The 20,338-nt window shown below is 43.2% G+C and overlaps 1 protein-coding gene across 3 annotated transcripts in view; it reads right to left on the bottom strand.

Moving 5' to 3' along the window:
• AFTPH (aftiphilin) overlaps nucleotides 1-10,570 on the bottom strand; it is a 47,047-nt gene extending 36,477 nt beyond the window's left edge. For 2 of the 3 annotated variants that reach the window (XM_082755518.1, XM_082755517.1), the window contains exon 1: nucleotides 10,207-10,566. The gene's annotated coding sequence lies outside the window, so the exon portion shown is untranslated. Of the gene's footprint in view, nucleotides 1-10,206 lie in introns of all 3 variants that reach the window. The other variant, XR_014317072.1, reaches the window with a different exon arrangement.
• Nucleotides 10,571-20,338: the final 9,768 nt, after the last annotated feature.

Consider the following 20,338-nt stretch of genomic DNA (forward strand, 5'->3'; position numbering starts at 1 on the left):
CTGCAGAAAGAGAGAAAATTGGAAACCACCTACATACATTAGCAAATAGTTGAATTTCTAATTACTACAATAAGTGCAGACTTTCTGAGTTTTGAAACGAAACCAAAACAAGGATCCTTAACTCCAAAGCACTTGGCAAAGCACTTTGTACGTGATCCTAAACAGTATCACACAGAGGGTACAACATCAACAAATGAAGCTCTGCAGCTCTTTTCAAGCACAACATACCACAGCTCTTGAGCCAAACAGCTCATCGTATTTACCAGGAAAGTCTGAGATCTTTCAGGTGACTAACAGATCTCCAACTTTTTTAAAGGATATATTTTGCAGCTATAAAAGAATAGGCTGCTTATCAAAGTGAAACCAAGAAGTAATTTGTAACATCACATGAAAACTGAAGACTGCAGAGAAATGTTGTTTAGAATGAAGTTGTCAACAAGCTCCCACATAGGCTTACTCAGCACCAGCTGCTTAGCAAGGTATTGCAGAGAGCAGCTTCACTCTCCTGCCTCAGAGGCTTCAGCGGCCAAAAGCACTCTCCCCATTTTACATCAAGGTCTAGCAACTGCTGCTTAATGTCATCCATGAACGTGAAAGATCCTTTCTGAGGTGTCTGTGGAGTATGACTTTGAGCTCACATTGACATTTCGCCAACCTGTTTACTTTGCAAGCTTCTGGGCTTCCAATCCACTACCTACGATAACAGCATTTCTTCTTTGTGACTCTCAGAGCAGTCCTGCTGGTTGCACTTTTGTAGGAAAAATAAAAATAATAATAAAAATAAAAAGACTGGTTAGGTAGATAGATGTTTATCTGCTATACACGAGCTGTGCTCATCCCAAGGCATCGTACCCTGGGGAAAGCACTCTTCAAAGCTACAGGGGAGCTGCTTAAACCCCACAGCCCTGGGTCAGGACTTCATGATTCCCAGAGTCACAAACCCACAGCTCTTCAGAAACACACGGACACTAACGGGAAAGGACAGAGAAAGCAGCATCCTTTGAAATGGGATTCACCCCCTCACCAATTCCTGCTACTGGCCCTGGAAATGGGAAAGGAAAACAAACAAACAAACAAAAGTAATTTATTTGGTTATTTATTTGGTTAACTCTTTGTAACTAAATCTGAGTCCATGAATTTCCAGTTTAATCTCATCAGGCAACAGCACAAATTTATTATTAAACCTCCTGGAATTTAACAGGAGTGTTTACACCTCTTTGGAAAATTCAGTTGACACGGTATTTATCATCTTACCCCATGTGACAAAAGCTGAAGAGATGTAAAGGCAAGAAACCCATTTTTTGGAACAAAAAAACCCACCCTCAACACTATTTCAAGGATGGCACTGGCTAGATATAAACCAAAAAGAAAAAGGAGCTTGAAGAGAAGCTAGGAAATGGCTGGAAAGAAGGAAGATAAAGACAAGAGTCCTACCAAAACCCACCCAAACAAACAGGAAAAAAAGCTAACAAAGCTGGAGGGTGGGATAAGCAGCTCCATCACCACGACCAAACACTATCATTAAAGCCACTGCAGCCTCAACACTGCATTTTATCATGTCATTAGATGTTTTCTTCTTTATTTGGCAGAGATGCACTCCAAAAGACATCTCTAAAGCTATTTTTAAGACAGAAAGGATTTTAAAATAGAAAATGAGTGTTCCACAGCCTGGAAAGTAAAGAAGTATGCAACTAATTCCAGAAAAATTTGAAGCAGAAACCCAAATAAAATCCCCAAGTATTTCAGCTACTCTCAAACTGGTAGCCTAGAAAACATCAAATGCTTAAGAAAGTAAGTAAGTAATGCTTGTACACTGCCACAATCTAGGAAGCTCACACGTTTGATTGTGAAACACCCATTTCTGAAGTCCACAAGACCCAGTCTTGAAGTTCTCAATGCAGGACGAGTACTAAAGACCAAGCTTAACACAAAAGTAACAGATGTGTTAAAAACCCCAAATGAATACATATCAGGTTTTTCTTCTTTTGAAGCAGTTTTAGAACAATCACATCACAAAAGCAAATATATTCAAGTAGAAAGGAGATAAATCTAGACAGAGCAGCAGCCCCTATCCCAAGAGCCTTATTTTTACTGATGAGAAGCCCTGAGAAGGAAAGCACACAACAAAAGCAACGTCAGATTTGCTTCCATCTAGCAAATATAAGAACTTACAGCTCTGCACTTAGACAATGACATCAAAATTAATGATTTCCCAAATCTCAGCAGGTACTTTGGTCAGCTGCATCTCTTGCACTTGGCGAGGAAGCATTATGAGCTCGGTGGCCCACCTGCATTACTGGGGCTTTGTGGATCACAATTAGGGAGAACGCTGAGGAACCTCCTAAATTATGCAGGACACAGACCGATATTATTTAAATTAAGAAGTCAGACTTAACAATGAGGTCTGAACTAATAACAGAAGTTCAATTTCTTTTTTTTTTTTTAATCTGTAGCTCAAAGATGTGTCCCAAAACTATGAATCAGAGGCCTTGAAGAAGTCCTTCTGCACTTTCCCCTTAAACAGATAGTTTGTCTGAACTTGTTTCACCGCAAGCATGCTTTTTTAGAGAAAAATTTTTTTACATTTCTAGGCATGTAGAAGCTGCTTCTCACTTGAGTTATTTGAAAAAAATCACATTCAACTCTGCATTAGTTACTGCTCCGCCACCTGACATCACAAGATCTCATGCGAAAAATGCCCACGAAAATTATTTCTTAGCCTGCACTGGATGTACTTCCACAAGGTGCCTATTATCACAAAAATAATGCAGTAAATGATAAAGAAGCAGACAGAAGGCTATAGTTATCGTAATCTCACCCAGAAATAAAACAGAGTTCAGAAACTTCTTAGGGGCAGAGTGACTGAAAAAATAAAATAATACGCAGCATTCAGAAAACAAAATGAGTAACATGGGGGCAGCAAGCATCACTGCTGCAGGGAATTTACCTCCAAGACTGTTTTCCCCCCCCAGTTACCATAAAAAATGTAGGCGAGGAAGAACAGAACAAAGGTAACCTGGGGCTGAACCGGACTGCCAAACCCCAATCAAATTTGCACGAAGACTTCCGATCATCTAAACATTTTCTCCCCTGCAACTTCTGCCATAGGGAAGAAACTTCCTTCAATTTTTTATTTCAAAGCACTTTTAAAACATCACAGGGATCATTTACACAACAGCAGTCCCACAGCACAATGCTCTGCTCCAGATACGCTTTAGGAACAGTTGCCAAAACAGGATCTGCGAGGAACATTAATTGTAGTTAACTATCAAAGCTGTGATCAGATTCTCAAATCCTCATCTTGAATTAGTTTAATCAGTTTAGCCCATATGATCTAATTGCATAATCATTTGTATGGGCTCATTTATCAATTTTTTTTGGAAAGTCATCTATTTCCAAGGATGGAAACGCACCACTGCGTTTTACAAATCCATGTTACAGATGCATTTTAAAAGTCCATGTTAAAGAACTCCAAAATGTATGAAACTGTACTGTGTATATGTTAATACGATTTAATTGTTGTTTACAGAACTCAGAAGACCGTCATACTAAGTGGTTATCGGAAGGAAATTGTTTAAATGTTTATCAGTCTTTCCCCGCCCTTGGACTAATCACTGATAAATTTTTAACATACTCCCAGTTCACCTTACAACATAAAAAAGCATGGGAATTTTGAGCCTTCATGCTCTTTCCTTCAGCAAGGATTTCATTATGAACCCCTTTCTTGACTTTCAAAAGCGCTCCACCTGCCAACCACAAACCATTGAACCCAATTCATTATCCTTCACTGGAACATTAACTTGGTGAAAAGCCACCGGGCTACCAGAACAACAACTTTGTTCATTAATTCCTTTAGTTAATCCCTGCTTTGTCTGGCATCTCAAATGGGGGCTCCGAGCTGGAACTGCGGCTTCATCTTTTGTAGTGCAGCACTCTCCACCCAGCTCAGACATACCCTGCCAGTCACGCTGTGAGGCTCCATCATCTTGCAAACCCGTATTTCAAGCGATTAACCCCTTCACTTGTAAAATGTGATTGTACTCAGGAAGTAGAATTTGAGAAAAATCCATGCCTGAGATGCACGTTACTTATCTTCCTCGTATTTAAGAGGGAATTGGCTCCCAAATTTCAAAGCCTGCTAAGAGGTTAACATGCACTTTACCATCTATCTGCTCATTTAAATGCTCTGGAAAAAAATATAATTTTTAAACAAATGGAAACCACCAAGTTCTCAGCATGCTATGTAGTCAGGATTCTTCTTTGAGGGAAACTATAACAGTTTTTACCTGCACATAATGGAGCAGCTACGTTTCTACGGTTTGTAATAACCCAGATTTCTGGCAGCAGAGCTTGAAGCGAAGAATCAGAACGCGTTTCAGCGTTCCAGTTTAGGCTGGATTAATTTATTCCCAATCACAGCTTTATGTTGACAAGTGTCAGCAAGTTTTTCTGAATCATAATAAAGATAGTTTGTATTATTAGAGTGATAATGGATTGCCATCAATTTGTCATGACATGCAGTTTGCCCAACATTTTTCTGAAAAATGTATCACAGAATTGTTTTCTCTTCCAGATGCCATTTTCTGCAACCCTTTGCTTGGTATTAAAAACAAAAACAACAACAACAAAAAAGCACAGCTGATAAAAGCACTAGTTCTTGCTTCTGACTGTTTCTTTATATCCGTATTTTGATATTCGTTATGAAGGAATTTCACAAACAAATTCCACTCCAGTAGACATTATACCACTGTTAAAGTCGCACTATAAATGTAATTCATCGGTACACTTATGGTGCGTATTGCCATTTTACTTTAAAGAAAAAAATGATACTGATTAATTTGGTCCGATTCAATCCTATTGCAGCTATTCTTGGTTTTAAATCATTTTTTTTCTAATGTCACAAGCACTTAAGCACATAACGAGTTAATCTGAAATACACAATAGAAGAGAAAAAAAAAACTGTAATGATGGAAAATATTAGAGTAGTACTTGATTCAAGTTTTGATAGTGCAAGGATTCAGAAGGACAAAATTCATACCCTACTTTTACATGTACCTCATCACTAATTAGGTTTCTAAAACACTGACTATCAAACCAGGGTATCTCATTATTTGCTTGTAGTAAATACGGAACGGCATCTGCTTTCCTCATACGTGGACCGCATCCTTGTTCATTACCTTTTTGCAGAGCCATAGCAAATCTAACAAAGACACGGCAGCAAAGAGAAGAATGTAATTACAACAAGCAAAAGCAGTTACACGCAGCTCCTTGTCTGCGCATCTTCTAAGGCAGAACTTAAAATAGCATGTTTGGTTCTTATATAAGACCTAAAACACTGGGAAGCCACCAGGAACACTGCTAGGTAAAGAAATAATTGAGATACAAAATCAATCAAACAAAATGTTATGGGTTAGAACGCTTCCTTTAAGGAGAACATTAGCAAAACAATGAGTAACTTCTCAGTAACAGATTATTCTGAAAGCAAAGCTGAGTTAAGCAACCCATCACAACCCATAAAGAAACTTAAACTAACCAGGGATGGCATGATCAAGATCTCCCCGATAGGAACTACAAGGTTACTGAAATGCCTTGCAGCAAAAAGCTTGCAATGGCAAGGAGGTGGATTCAAGTCATTAGCTGCTAGTAGCTGTTCTTTCCAAGAACACTCAGCTCTTCACTGCAAGGGAATTCCTCAAACTAATCCAAAATGTCTTAGTAAGGACCAGATTTAGACTCCTCGTTACAGCAAAATGTTGGCTTCCAGTAATGTCCCCCATTATAACTTTGCCTTTCCACTGGCTTATTAACAATGGAAAATGGATTTATGGTCCTTCTGTACTGCACCTGAAAACTCATTTCTAGAAGGGTCATTGTAAATGTGAGAAGTCTGCCTGTTAAAACAATATCCCTACAACTAAAATCCAATCCAAAAAGAGTCATTGTCCAAGCTGCAGTCAATATGTTCCTAAATTAGTTTATTAAGTTTACTTTTCCTTTTGGAATAGCTTACCAGCAAACAAAATACAGAAAGAAAATGTTTACTTCATAAAGCCTCCAGAAATCAATGCTTTCGATTTTGAATCTAATGCTGTTAGGGCCAGAAGGTCCATTACACAAAGCAGGAGTTTCAGGACACAGTTTTTGTTTTCCTCAAGTTATGTACGTCCAAGCAATGTTCCCCAGCTCCGATACAGCCCATGTGTCTAAATATAAGCCTTGTTTCTCATTACGCAACGTTTGGCATTAATCAATACAATTGTACATTATGGTGGTTTCAACAAACACCGCATACGCCAGACACCTTCTATGAGGAAGTGTTGAATGTAAAAGCAACTTTAAAGTAACAAAACTCAGGAGGCTTCCTTCCAGCAGGACTCAGGCACTTATCTCAGGCTTCCTGTCCTCCCCAAGCTGGCAGTAAACACAAGGCATCCTCAGACAACTCACCCTATATAAGATCCAAACCTCTTTGCCACTGCTTTTCTCCCTCTCATCGCATACGAGAAGACTAAGTTAGGTGGCACAAATGGGAAATGGAACTAGCTCTGAGATATCTTCCTTTAAATCTTACTTGTCAGATTATACAGAAGCAGTCAAACGCATGCCTTCACTAGCTGCACTGTTTCGCTTCTCCATATTCCATTTATGCTCAGCCGTGGAATGCAAGGAACATCTGAAAAACACGAACCTGAACGTTGTGTTTGTTCATGACTCTCCTCTTAACCGAGAATAGCATCACTTCCCCAAAACAAAAAGACCCGGTTATTTTTACAGAATTGCTACGAGCAAAACAAACCTAATGTTTTCACTGCAAATCAACTGACTGGCTTCAACAGCTGCAGATAAAGACAGCGTACCTAAATCTGTGCACAGGCGTTGGGGAAGATGTTATAAGAACAAGCACGGTTTTAAACTCATGTAGGCAAACACGCTTGGCTGGGAAAGTCAACCAGGTTTAAGATCTGGCTCTGTGGGAACACTGCATTTGTGCGTAACCTACTGCACACATCCAAACAATGCATGAAGCGAGAGATTGCGTAAGGAATGCATAACCAGGATGCTTTCATTCTTAACATTTCTTCAATTCATTTTACAGCAGCGTTCAACTCTGCGAGAAAATGCATTTGGGGGTGTTACCCTGAAACATGTTATTTGGGAACCTGTTCTAAATTAAGATGAAAAGGTGCTGGATTAGAAAGTATTAGAACTAAATTACCTAAGGTCAGCTCTTCTTAGAGGTTTATTTACAGAGCAATATGTTCTCCAGTGCACTCAAAGCTCACGTACACTAAAGTAAAGAGCAGACTACAACTGCCTCGAGGTGCATTCTTAAAGGAAAGGGTCTCACAAAGCTCGCCAGAGGAAATATGCTAGCACAAGCAAAACAACTGTAGTTTTTCCCTCCATTACTGCAAACTCTCGCTTGCTTTTAAGTGAACTAGTATTTTCTTCAATGTGCAAAGGAGTAGGTGAGAAAAACAAAGCAAAAATGTACCTGACCAAAGGAAGTTAAACACACTTATCAAGAACTCACTGACATTATTCAGCATTTATCCCACCCACAGACACTGCCGTACTAAGAATATTAAGAAACATTCACAATAAACGAGGGACACCTAATACTGCAAAGAATAGGATCTATTTTGCATCATCTTTCAACAGACATATGACCCCGAGGCTTCATGTTTCCTTTCCCCAGTACCTACTTTCAAACATACTAAAGGTAGGTGAAGATTTCCCTTCCTTGTGGTTCTTCCAAATGACTCTTGGATTTTTTAAAGAAAAAGAACACGAACACAAATTACTTCCCTTACAGAAAAAGACTCGTTAACTCACCTTGCAATTGGTGCCCATACAGAAACATTCCTTGCAGTGTCAATCCAAAACTTTAATTGCTACAGACATTAGCACAGAACAAAGTCTGCTGGAAATGAGACTGTCAGTTTTCAAACACGGCACATTTCAAGACTTTTGTGTGTGTGTGTGTACATAGGAGCAGCTTGAAGTAAAAATCTGTGAAACCTACCGACGAGTAGGATCTGAGAGAGGCACTTTTCCAAAGAGGACTATCCAGAAAAATCATAAATGAGTATTTTGAATCCCCATGAAAAGGTTAGCATGTCATTGCAGTAAAACATTCACAAAGACATAGTTTAAGTTGTCAGACACTACAATAGCACAGAAAGGAATGAACAGTCTGTAGAAAAAGATAATGAGTATCTGAAAGATGATTATGCTGCTGAGTATCGTGCAAACAACCAGATCTAGCACAGGTTTCTTTACCACTGGTTTTCCAACTGATACCAGTACATTTCTGTACAGAGAGCTCTATGAATATTTCAAGAGGCAAGGGCAAAGAGTTGGCTGAAGTCTGTCTAAGCTGGTTTATTATTTCCACTGTGAAAGACAAGTCTTCTGAAAGTGCTTAAGAGTTTCAGGGGTTTTTCATGCAACTAGGGTGTTAAAATGCTGACATTAACTTAAGCTAGTAAAGCATTTCTTGATGGTTACTTACAAACATGAAATCACGTGCTGCCTCAATCAAAATAAATATGTAAGAAATACAATTGACTGCAAATAAGTCTAAATTTTTAGAGATCTATGAAATCCTGTGCTAAATGAAACCATGATCATGGCAAAAAAAAATAAACAGAAGAACTGGATAGCACAAATTGCTATATTCAGGCTGAGATCCTTCAATTGTTTACTTATAAACAAATTAAGGAAGTCAAAAGAAGAGGTCATGCTTTCACATGACCTTAGAAGGTCACACAACATGTATTTTATTCAAAACATCATGTGGAAAGGAAACACCACAACATATTACGTTTTCTGAAGCCTCTTTCCTATGCAGCTAATTCGTATTTAAGTTTCAATTCTCATACCCTCAAGTTTATGCTATTAATTTTCACCTACGTGATAGAGAGATTTCCTGAAAAAATAAAATAAAATAAACTTATCAGTCATGGGTACTTCAGCTCTTCCCCTGGCTCTCCCAATTAACACGCTATTCCTCCAGATACATCTCCAACTGCATTATGAGCGTGCCTACAGACTTCTGTCTGCGCTGACAATACAACCTAATGTTTTTAGGCTTAAAGTAGGCTAATTGGTTTTCCGAGTCTAGTTCATACGTCCAGAGAATAAAACAAGAAGGAAATACTTTTAATTACGTTCAACCTCTAAGGACCAGCCCAGTTAAAAAACCAACTTCCATCAAACTCACTTTGCCATGAACTCAGCAGCTGAAGAAATCAGCTCTAACGCAGAACATCGTGCTGTAAAACGCACATGAGAACAAAACTTATGTGACCAAGGCGGTACAGGTCCTGTTAATGAAGTTTTTTGTGGTACCTCAGTTCATTTACGAGCAGATGTTTACTTCAAATGGAGCAGCAAACTTCCTAAAGTTTCGATTTCTGTGCAGGGCGCTGAAGCTGGACGAAAGGGGCTGCCACCACCAAGACACCAACTCAGTGACACTCTGAAGGAATGCTAGGGCTTAACCCTTCGTTTAAGAAACTGTTCTTCTCTAAGAAGAATATTTTGGTTTGTTGGGTCGCCACGTACAACAACAAACTGAAGCATCAGTGCTCAGTATGCCTTTCAGCACTTAATACGCGCTTTAACATTTCTGCTGATTTTCAGAACGGTGTTATGTTGAGGAAAAACACCCGACCCACCACATAACTTTTTTTTTGGAGTGTCATCTTCGCCTGAACGCAGCTCCTGCCCCTCTGAGGCGAGGCAGAGCAGCAGAAACCCAGCCCCGGGGCCAGCCCCAGCGCTGGCTCCGCACCACACGCCCCGAGCCCCCCTCTCCCAGGGCGGCCCCAGCCCTCGGCCCTCAGCCGCCCCCTCACGATCGTGCCCGGCCCTTGGGGCCCGGCTGTCCCCACGTCCCCGGGGGGCTCTCCAAGGGACAAAGCCGAGGGCTGAGGTCCGACCCCTGGCCGCTGCGGGGATTTTCACCTCAGCCTCCGCCGGGCGCGGCTGGAGGGAGGCAGGGAGGGAGGAAGGGCGGAGAGGAGATCCCCTCGCAGGGCCCGGGCGAGGCAGGACAAGCCCCGGGGATCCCCCGCTCGCTGCCGCGGGGTATGGGGTGCCCTTCCCCGGCCGAGGCCCGGAGGAAACCGGCCGCCCCCCAAACTGGGCGACCCGCCGGGGCGAGGGGATCGCGGCTGCGGCGGCGGCGCCGCCTCTTACCTGAGGGCTGCGCGGGGGGCGGCGGGGCCCGGGCGGGCATGGCTGCGGTGGGGTAAGGGGAAAGGGGACGCGGCCGGTTATCTGAGGCCTCCCGCGGCAGCCGCCATCGAGGGGGAACCCATGTCACGGCGACAGGAACCGCGTCGCGGCAGCCCGGCCCCCTCCCGGCGGCCACCGCCTCCTGCCCCGCTGCCACCGCCCACTTGGCCCCGCACAGCCGCCGCCCCCGTCGCTCCCAGCGGCGGCCGGAGAGGCGGGCAGCGCCGGGGCGGGCGAGGCGGATAAATAAACGAGCGGGCGAGCGATGCTGCGGTGGCGGCGGCTGCTCCGCTAAGGGAAACGGCGGCGCTGCTGCGCGGCCGCCATCTTGAGTGCTGGCAAGCCTCCCCTACCGCGGCAGGGCGGCCATCTTGGACGAGGGGTGAGGCGGGGGAGCGGCTGGCAGGGAGGTGAAGCCGTGGCCGACATGTTGAGTGAGGGCAGCATTTTTTTTTTTTTCCTTTTTTTTTTTTCTTTCTTTTCTCCTGGCGGCCGTTATTTCCGCATAACGGCACCCCGAGTCGGTCGGGCAACTTCCACGGACCCTTGGGTCTCCCCCAGTCCGTACAGCCCCTCTGGTGCCTCAGGGAGCGGGCTGGGGTCTGCAGCTGCGAGCCCCGTGTTGCGGTGCTTTCCGTGCTCTCACCTAGTGAATGTGAGGGATTTAAGTCTTATTTTTTTTAAGAGGTGCCCTGTGGCTGCGCAGGGTGGAGCCTGAGGGAGGCTGCTCGGGTGCGGAGCCGGGAATCCTGTCAGGAGCCGTGCCCTGCCCTCACGGCTGCCGCGGTGAGGGGGCTCGGGGCCGTGAGGGAGTTTCTCCGCGGAGAGGTTCGGCAAACCGGTGGGAACATAAAAAAAGAACCCCCAAAATAGAGCTGAGGAATCGGGGAGAATCTGTCGGAGTGTTTCAGCGAGGAAAGTAGCAGGAGGAGAGCTGAGAGAGGACAGTGCTTCGCAGTGGGAGCAGCGCTGCAGAGGATGGGTGCCCCTGGTGTGAGGACTCGGTGAGGGCTCAGAGCATCTCTTCGCAAAATCTCTTGAAGAGATTTTGGTTTTGCCTGTGTTATGAGGTGGCTTCATTTCTAATTCTTGAGGGTTAGGATAACATTCCTGCATAGGAAATTGTTGATTGCAAAATTTTGCCCCTTTGAAGTTTAGGGGGAAGTAGTCTGATCCCATGTGTATGATCCCACAATCCTGTTTCCAAATCCACCTCTGGAACAGACAGCAGGATCGCTATTCCACCTTTTATGTCTCTGCGTGACCAGGGGGCAAACTTCTTGAACTTCAGAGCTTACAAACCACTTAATCCTCGTGGAGTCCCTGAGGGCCTGCCTGTGTCAAGCTGAAACCTCAGTTCCTAAGCACTGGGGGCTGCCAGAGTTGCCTCCTTCAAAAAGTAGCTTGGTACAAATTTGTTTCTGGGAAATGAGATTCATAAGTGTCTCCATTTCATAAAGAAGGTCTGTGCATAGGCTAGTTTCAAGTGCAACTCTGGTCAAATCTTCCTTAGTTGAACTGGGTTTCTCAAGGTTGTATTTTTATGGTTCAGTTCACTTGTTTACTGTGCAAATTCAGTCAAAAGGGGTGGAAAGACTGTCAAGAAAGCACACAGGGAGATACTGTGGTGGTTATATTTTTTTTATGTGCCCTTTTCCCCAAGGAGCACAAGCAGACAATGATTTGACCTCATAGATGAAAGAATGTTAACAGCAAAACCACTAATAAAAATCATGAGAAATACCACATGCATACTTCTGTTTGTTTTTTAAAAAATGCTTTTTTTTCCCTTCCTAATGCCTGTTTACACTGTATTGGTAAGTATTGTCAAAACTGCAAACACCAAGTATTTTAAAATGCAAAACGAGGTTTTTAAATAATGTGCGAAGCCTGATATACATCCCTTGACAGTAGCAAACTGAACACTACAGTGGTTACAACATGCTGACAAATTACAATAATAAAATAGCAATCAAAGCGTAATAATAAAACTTTGTTCCTATGGAGGCTTAAGCATATATTTAGACACAGTAATTTTTCTGAGGAAGGCTTAAAGCAGGGTTGTACATATGACTCTTCGTGTTTGAGATGGGTTTGTGAATAAAAATGCCTCAAATGCTTTTTAAGAGTAATTATAATTAATCTACTAATTTAATAAGACATATAAGGCCTCTGGGAAGCATGGGAAAATTATATTGTTAATACAATATTTCAATTACATTAGGAGTCCTGTTACAATAGCTTAAGATAATCATAAGCGACTATTAATGAGGCTGGGTGAGTGTTACATTTCGCCACCTGGTGGCTGTTTTGTTTTTTTTTTCCAGCTTAGTGTGAGAAATGCAGTGTAAAGCTTGTGCTGACCTGGCAGGACAGGAGGAGAAGCAATGATGGGACTGGAAGGTAGGAAACTTAGCTATCAAAGAACTTTGACCTTCACCCAGTGTAAAACGTGGTTTACAATTGTATGGGTGAAGAGAAAAATCTTTAAAAGAAGTGAAATACTTAGTTGTAAAGCACCAGACAAATTAGGTAATTTCTTCCCATATCTGGCAACAGCCATTAAGTTCTAAAGCCCCAAAATATACCTCAGAGTGTGCTGTTAGTCCATGGAGCATCTTTTCCTGTACCAGCCATGTTTATATAATGGTCATTGGCTGTGTGTGTTACCCACCCCTATGGCAATATTGTAAATAACATAATTAGAGGAGCTAATTTGATTATTATCTTCTACAACTGAGGCATCAATGATGTGAATGAACATATTGGATAAACACTCTGCCTTCTAAACAACCCAGGCAGCAACCTGAGCCCCTGCACCCTAAAATGCAAAGCTCTTGTGTGGAAAAGCCACAAGCCCAACCATGTACCACAGGAAGAGAGCCAGAAAGATCAGCAGCGTCAGTAATTAGGTCCTAGAATAGAAGGAAAATGGTTAAGTAAAATTCCCGGATGGTTTGAGGAAGTGAGTCATATCCTAAGTTACAAAGAAAGGCAGAAAATCCTTCCAAATGGTCCCTGCCAGTTTGACCAGAGGGAAATTTCCTTCTCTTGGTGGTGTTTGGTAGTTTCTAGGATCAGAAGCTTTAATCAGTATGCAGTTGTGAGTCTGTAAAATTCATTTAACTTTAATGCAGGATCAGATGAGAGGTAAGTGTCCTACATGAAAAAGTGAAGGTGATCTTCACTTAGGCATAGCGTGAATGATTGACAAGATGTGTGGGATTTTTTTTTTTTTTTAGTCATTCCTGCGTAAGCTTTGCCGGTTGAAGGGGATTACGTTTGCTTACGAAGGCAGACTGACTCTTTATAATAGCATTAGCCGTGTTATGTATTTGTTCTATGAAGTGGAATCCACGAGTTACAACCCTATTCAAGGTTATATTTTCAACACATGAAAGTTTCCTTCACAGAATTGCATGGATTACAGACACTGTGTTATTTGAAGACTGTTCTAGAGTAGTGTTCTAAAAATCTTCAAACATTTTGAACTTGTTTCCCTTTTTTGTCTTATACTTCCGTGTTATTTCTATTCTGACAACATGATGAAAAAACGCTGTAATCTTGAGATATCCATCTCAGTGCGAAGCCCCTTTTACATAGTGCAGTAAAGGTTTTAGTTGAAGTGGGACTGGTCTTGATAACTCTAAGGTCCAAACTGGTTAGCCACAGCAAACCAGCTTTATGAGTCACTACTGCTAAGTCCTAAACTGTCAGGAGAGGGCGCAGCCTTCTTAGAAGTCTTAGGTGGAAAAAGATGGCATGGTGTGTCAAGATGATTCAGAAAGGCTGTCTCAAAAACCCACAAGGTCTGCAGGCTCGCTCCTCCTGGTTTAGGAATTGGGGATGACAGGAAGCACTTGTTATGATCTGCATCCATGTCCTTCATAAACTCAGTTATTCATAATTCTCAAGAAAGTGGAGTATCTATAGGGAAAACATGAAGCTTTTTATTTCTCATGTTGGAGTTTACAATATGGTTCCTAACTGGAGCTTTTGGTTATACTATAAGCTGCACCACTACTGCATGGTATAATGCAGAATAGCTTCTGAAACACCTTGGATTGCTAACAGTGTGGTTTTTCTTTTAAAACAAATAAACAACAACAAAACTTATTGTTACTTTTTTATTTGCAAAATATGTATGGTACAATGTGTCTTCTGGCAGTGCAAGCTTTGTGTACGGAATAAACTTACTCTAATCAAAAGCTAGATAAGTTTTTATACTTCAGGCAGTTTGCTTTCCTCTCTGCTGAGTCTGGCAGTGCTGCAGATCAGAAGCTAGACATTCTGTTTCCTGAGAAATTGTGGTGCTTGATTTTATTTTTTTAATTCAAAATTGAATCAGACAGTTGAAGATCTGAAATTATCCATAGAATGAGTTTAAAATGTTCTTTGGGCCTACCAGATCATTTCATTTCACTAATGCCAGAGCCCTTCATTTGTGCTATTGTCAATGCAATGCTAACTAATTTAAATTTTTTTCCATGAAAATGAAATATAAAAGTAGAAAATCAAGCAAATTGAAAACAGGAAGTCAAGCTCTTGCATTTTATCTTCACAGAATGTTTTGATTTTTTCCCATCCTGACATGCAACTGAATTGGCACAGTTCTGTGAAATGCTTTTAATTTAGGAAAACTGCATTTATCTTAGACCATTATAGCTGAAATAACCCCTGCTACTGCACTGTCAGGCAGAAAGAGCTTGTCTGACTGAATTCACCAATCAGCCTCAAAAGCTTTACATGAAAATTGTTTGTGGCTGTGGTTTCAAAAGGTGGGCATTATCAAAGCTGGCTGAATGGATAATACGCCCTTTCCTCTGCCTTCTAAATAGGCAAGTTATTGAAAGAAAAATTGTGCAGTTACCGTTACCTAAGTTAAACAAAGCTTTGTGTGAGAAGAGGATAAGCTAAGTGGCCTGCTACTGAACTGCACTGCTGATGAGTCTTTGAGCGTCGGAAGATGCTAAAAGACCTGAAGCAGTCATTGTTTTTTTCATTATGCATTGGTTGGTGCCCTGAGCTCTGTCCCGAATCAATGCAAACTGCCTGGCTCTTCCACGGGCAGTGCAGGGCTCTTGTCTGAGTTAGAGATCAGGGAGTCAGGGGTGTCTCTTGGTCCCTGGGCATCCTCCAGCCACACTGGGGACCCCTTGAGAAGGGACCAGCAGCTTTACCCCATTGGTGTCTGTGAGCCCGAGGCTCCATGCTCCCCGCTGTTCAGAGAGTGTCTTAATTCCTGCTCTGTGTCATCTTTATTCTGCTGACAGTGAAAGGAAATTGCTGAGCCTGGCCTCCCCATGGTTGGTGTTAGCTGTTATGGCCACTCCTGTGTGGTGATCCATATTTCCTCCCAGGGCTGTAGTGCCTCTCAAAGCTATTCAGAGGTACAGAGATACACTTCTGAACATCTCAGCTGCTCACATCTTCTGTATCACCACTAATTCCATTAGCATTGACCTTTGGGCAAGGGAAATCACCAGGCAATGGTTTTTCTTGTTATGGGTATCCCACAGAAGTTTTCCAGTTCTTCAAGGGACGGCCTCCATCTATTCTAGTTGCATAACATTAACATTAATTTATATGCTTTATATGCAGCATATAAGGCCTCTGTTTGGAGTGCAAGTTTGTTACTATTTCATACAAATCTCCCTAGCTATCTTTACTGGAGTCACAGTTACAAAAAATACAAGGCATTACTACATCAGCAGCCCACTTTCTTGTGACTTGCAAGCCATTAAAAATCCTAAAGTTGTCTTTAAACAATCTAAATACGTGAACTACAAATAAAACTATGTAGTTCCAGGAAAAAAAAAGATGAAATGACAATTATTTTAGGTGGGCCTTAGAAATCTCTTATATCCAGATGGCTTTTGGTTTTTGGCTCGGGCTTATTTGGGCAGGAGTAGGATTGCTGACACTCAGTACCGTGTGTTTGGGGGTGGGGGTTGTTTTTGTTTTCTTCCAAGGAACTCCATTGCAAGTCTTAACCATGTTTGGAGGCTCTAATGAACATGCAGGCTCACATTCTTGGCATGTGAAGGCTACCTAGTGGATTAACCAGCTAATGAATGTCAAAACAGCCTCGTTTTTCCTGCCATGGCTTAGACCACATCCTCAAAGTGGCAGAAGTGAGTGACATCAGTGAGGTAATACTACCCATATACCTGGCCTCTACATACTTAAGTACGTAACTCATCAGCAGCATGTGCAAAATGTGTTTTAGTGTATACACTTCAACAAAGGCAAGGTTTTTGAGAAGGCAATAGACAAACCCAAGTATCTGACAAAAACTAGCGAGCTGTTAGTGATGCTGACTCTTCCTTGCGTGTGAAGGGCACATCAATTTTAAGGCAAGTGTGGGCTGAGAGCAGTCTGACTTCAGCCACAATTTAACTGTGTTACTCAGGCAAGCTGCAAGGAGAAAACAGCTGACACAGGTAGCAACCCAGCAAGCTATGGACAGCCAAAGTGATGTATAGAAAACACACTTTGTTTCCTCCCAGGTCTGACAATGCTTCCATCTCCTAGCAGATGTGTTGTGTGAGTACATCAGCTGTCAGCAGGAAAGCAAGATTTCTAGCTCTCTGTGGCAGAGCAAAGCTTGTGAGCGTGACTATTTTTTCATATTGAAAAAATACAAGATTTTTCAATATTATCTTTCAAGCTCAAGGCTGATGCCTCTTCTCATGTTAATTTTATCCTCCGTGTTTTTCTGCAGTGGGTTTGCTTTTTTGATTTCTGTTCATTGAGACCCAAAGCGTCTGGAAGGTAGGCATAACTCAGGGGTAGATCTCAGAAGAACAGGATTGGTTTTTGGAAGGCTCTTATATGAGAAATATGCTCTTCTATGAGAAATTTGCCAAATCTGGTTATAAGTTGCTTGACAGAGTTGTTGTCTTAGGTAAATTATGAACGGCAAGACAAAATGTAAACAGAATGTACCATGTTCCAAACAGCCAAACTAGTTTTGAGTGCTAACAGAAAGACTGTGTGTCGCAGTTGCACTAGAGTTTGGAAAGCAAAGCACCATGAAGGCTGCACCAGCAGTTGTAGTGAGACCCGGGCTCTGAGAGTGAGACCCCAGCATGTGCACACTCTGATGCAGAATCTCACATGTTTGCAGAAAGCCACCTTTGCTGGTGCTTTAAACTAACATGTCAAGGTGTGGAAGTGGCCAGTGTTCCTTTCAGCTACACACCTTATTCCTGAACAAGTAGCCTTTGGCAGCTGGGGTCAAGCAGCTCCTTAAATTGCAGAGCAAGGTTCACCACAGGGATGTGTTGGCCTCTGTGTGGTCCCCGGCCATTGCCTCACAAGCAGAAAGAAGCAAAACTGAACCCCAGACGTTTATGCAGGGCACAAACAGGCTGAATGGTGGTGGCAGAATGTGGGAAGGAGCAGGTAGAGGGGAGTGCGGAGAGCTGGGGGGTGAGGGGGACAGCAGGGCATCAATAGCAAGCACAAAAGCAGCGGGGAGATGAGAAACCAAACTCCCCCGTCTCCAATATGCAGGATCACCTGAAGGATTCTTGAAAGTGGCTGGACCAGCGTGCTGCAAGGAGAGCTAGGGCAGATGAAAATAGGTAAATCCAGGTGCCTGAGCGTTCTGTGTAAATGCACCAGGCTCTAAGCAGGAACGCTCTCTTTAAGTCGTGTTTAACTGTGTTTCTGTGCTGGGAAAAGGGTGCTGTCCCTGAGCCAGCTCCTTGAGTCTAGTAAACAAATACAATCCCAGCAGGCTTAAATGGTGTCACTGATGTGCTCTGCAGGAGCCCTTGCCAGGGCCAGTCAAAACGCAGACTACTACACAGCCTGTGTTATTGCAGAGGAAATACGTGTGCATTTAGAGCAAGGAGCTGCAGCCACCCCTTCTCTAACCTTACTGGTCAAGGGTGTGCATTAGTGGTGAGTTTGGCTCATGGTTTTCATTTTTTAAGCACTGAAGTGAAAAAAAAGTTTAACAATACCATGAGACTATCAATTTATATGGCCTTCCTTGTTGGAAGGAGTCTAGATTCCCATTATAGCTGAGGGAGGGCTATTTTCAGAGCACCACACTGGGCTCCGTACCTTCATCTGGCCAAACTGGGACCCGACAGATCCAACCTAGGTGTTGAATTCTCCTGCCTCTGTTCTGCACGCACAGTGCTACTGAGTTGGAAACAGCTCCAAACAGCACCAAACCAGCCAGGAAATGTCTTCCCAACAGGAGCTGACTATGAGATGTTTCAAAGAGGCAAACTTGTCTCAATTTCTCTGCATGTATGGAATTGTTTATAATGTAGGCCACAGTGTTTGCTGTCTGCTCTGTCAGATGCAAGTCAGCGGTTTGGGGGATTTAAAAGAGAGACTGATGGCGACTCACAATCAGTTTGCATGCCAATGGCACTGGTCCAATTGTCCAGTTGTGGAATGTTATATGAGCAGCGCAGATATAATTATATCCAGATTTGGCTAAAATCCATATTTTATCCATATTTATCCATATTTTGCTGCAAAGGGGCTTGTCTCCTCCTGCAAGAAATCCCCCGGGCAGAGAGCATATCTCAGTTACTCACTGTTTACTCCATATTGGGTGGAATTTCCAACAAATCCTTCTCTGTGGAGGAGCCAGGACACAGGACCCTTGCTAGCGATGCAGCTATCTCCAAAAATCAAACCAGTGTCTGCTAGCAGCCCATCTCACTTAGCAAACGTTTCATCCTATGAGATGATTCACGCTTCTCTGAGCAGCAGCGAATTCCTGATGGAAAACCTGTTGGCAATAGCCCAGCTTCTTTGAGGAGCAGAGGCTCCTGTGTGTACCGTCACGTGGGAGAGCTGGAGGGAGTTTCGGGAGCACAGCGGAGTTCTCCTGCTAGTCAGATGCTCGTTCTGCCTGTTCAAAGAGCTGGTGGGATGTGAACCAGCTTTCGTTCCAAATTAACGTAGGCATTTTAGCACATGACTTCTCTGCGTGTAAATGTCTCCAGATGCAGTTGGACAGCAGGTTACACTGGGAAGGTTTTTCCACTCCATAGCTCCATCAAGACGCTTAAATTCCCCTACGGGCTGTGAATTCGGAGCCCCGTGTTACTTACACAGCTCTGGGCTTGGTGACTGTTTCTATGCAGCTACTAGCTAGGCCACCCCTCCGGAGAGCCCCCTTTTCTCAGTCTGACAGAGAGATGAGGATAGACAGAGCTACAGCTTTGTGCTGCCTAGCCAGCTCAGGGCGCTCACCCTCTGCACAGCACGGCAAAGAATCGCTGTGCTCACGTTTGCCTTAGGGCTGGTTTGCTTTTACAGAGCTGGGCCAGTTTCTTCTGAGTCAGATTCTGTTATGTGCAAGCTGCTGTAGTGCCTTTAATTCGGTTAGGAGTGGATCAGATAGGGCTCTTCTCCCTTCACAATTATTACCTTATTGCTCTGTTTCTTAATGTGCGTTGTGGTAGCATTGCACAGCTACCAGCGTGCCCCAGGGCCCAGCGCAGTGTCTGCGGTGCGTTTTTCTCTCCTGATTGTGTACGAGGAGCCATCACAGCATTATAAACTTATCTCTAGAGTTTCTCGAGACTCATTCTGCCTGTGGGGAAGCTTCACGTCTGAAAAGTGCCAGGCCTGGGTTTTCCAGGGATAGGCTGGACCGTTACATCCCGAGCTGAAAAGACCTTTTCTTTTCCTGCACAGAACTGATGCGAGGGGGCAGGTGGCTGTAGGTCAGAGCTGTGTAGGACCCCAGCCTGGTGCTGCCCTAGATCAGGCTCCACATCAGCCTCCAAGTTTCCTTTAGGAGTCATAATTTCATTAGAGTGAGTATTGGTGGTGAATGTGAGTCCCGTGAAGGAGAGGAAACGATCTCTGCGGTTGTAGCAGTGCTGGCGTATGGAAAATACGCAGTGTTTGCGTGAGTTCTTGAGTGCCTGTTTGATTCCCCTCGTTCTTTCTGGCTGATCTAATACCTCGGCGTTGAGTTCAACCATTTCACATCCTGGAAAGCAAACCTCACCACGACCACCACGTGCCCTTCTCCAGTGCACAGAGGCACCGTTTGCATTTTCCATTGCACTGCTGGTGCTCCAGTATGGAAAAAAACAGAACCACTGTT

This window comes from Aythya marila (assembly GCF_965140915.1).
Source record: "Aythya marila genome assembly, chromosome: 3".
Lineage (NCBI taxonomy): Eukaryota > Metazoa > Chordata > Aves > Anseriformes > Anatidae > Aythya > Aythya marila.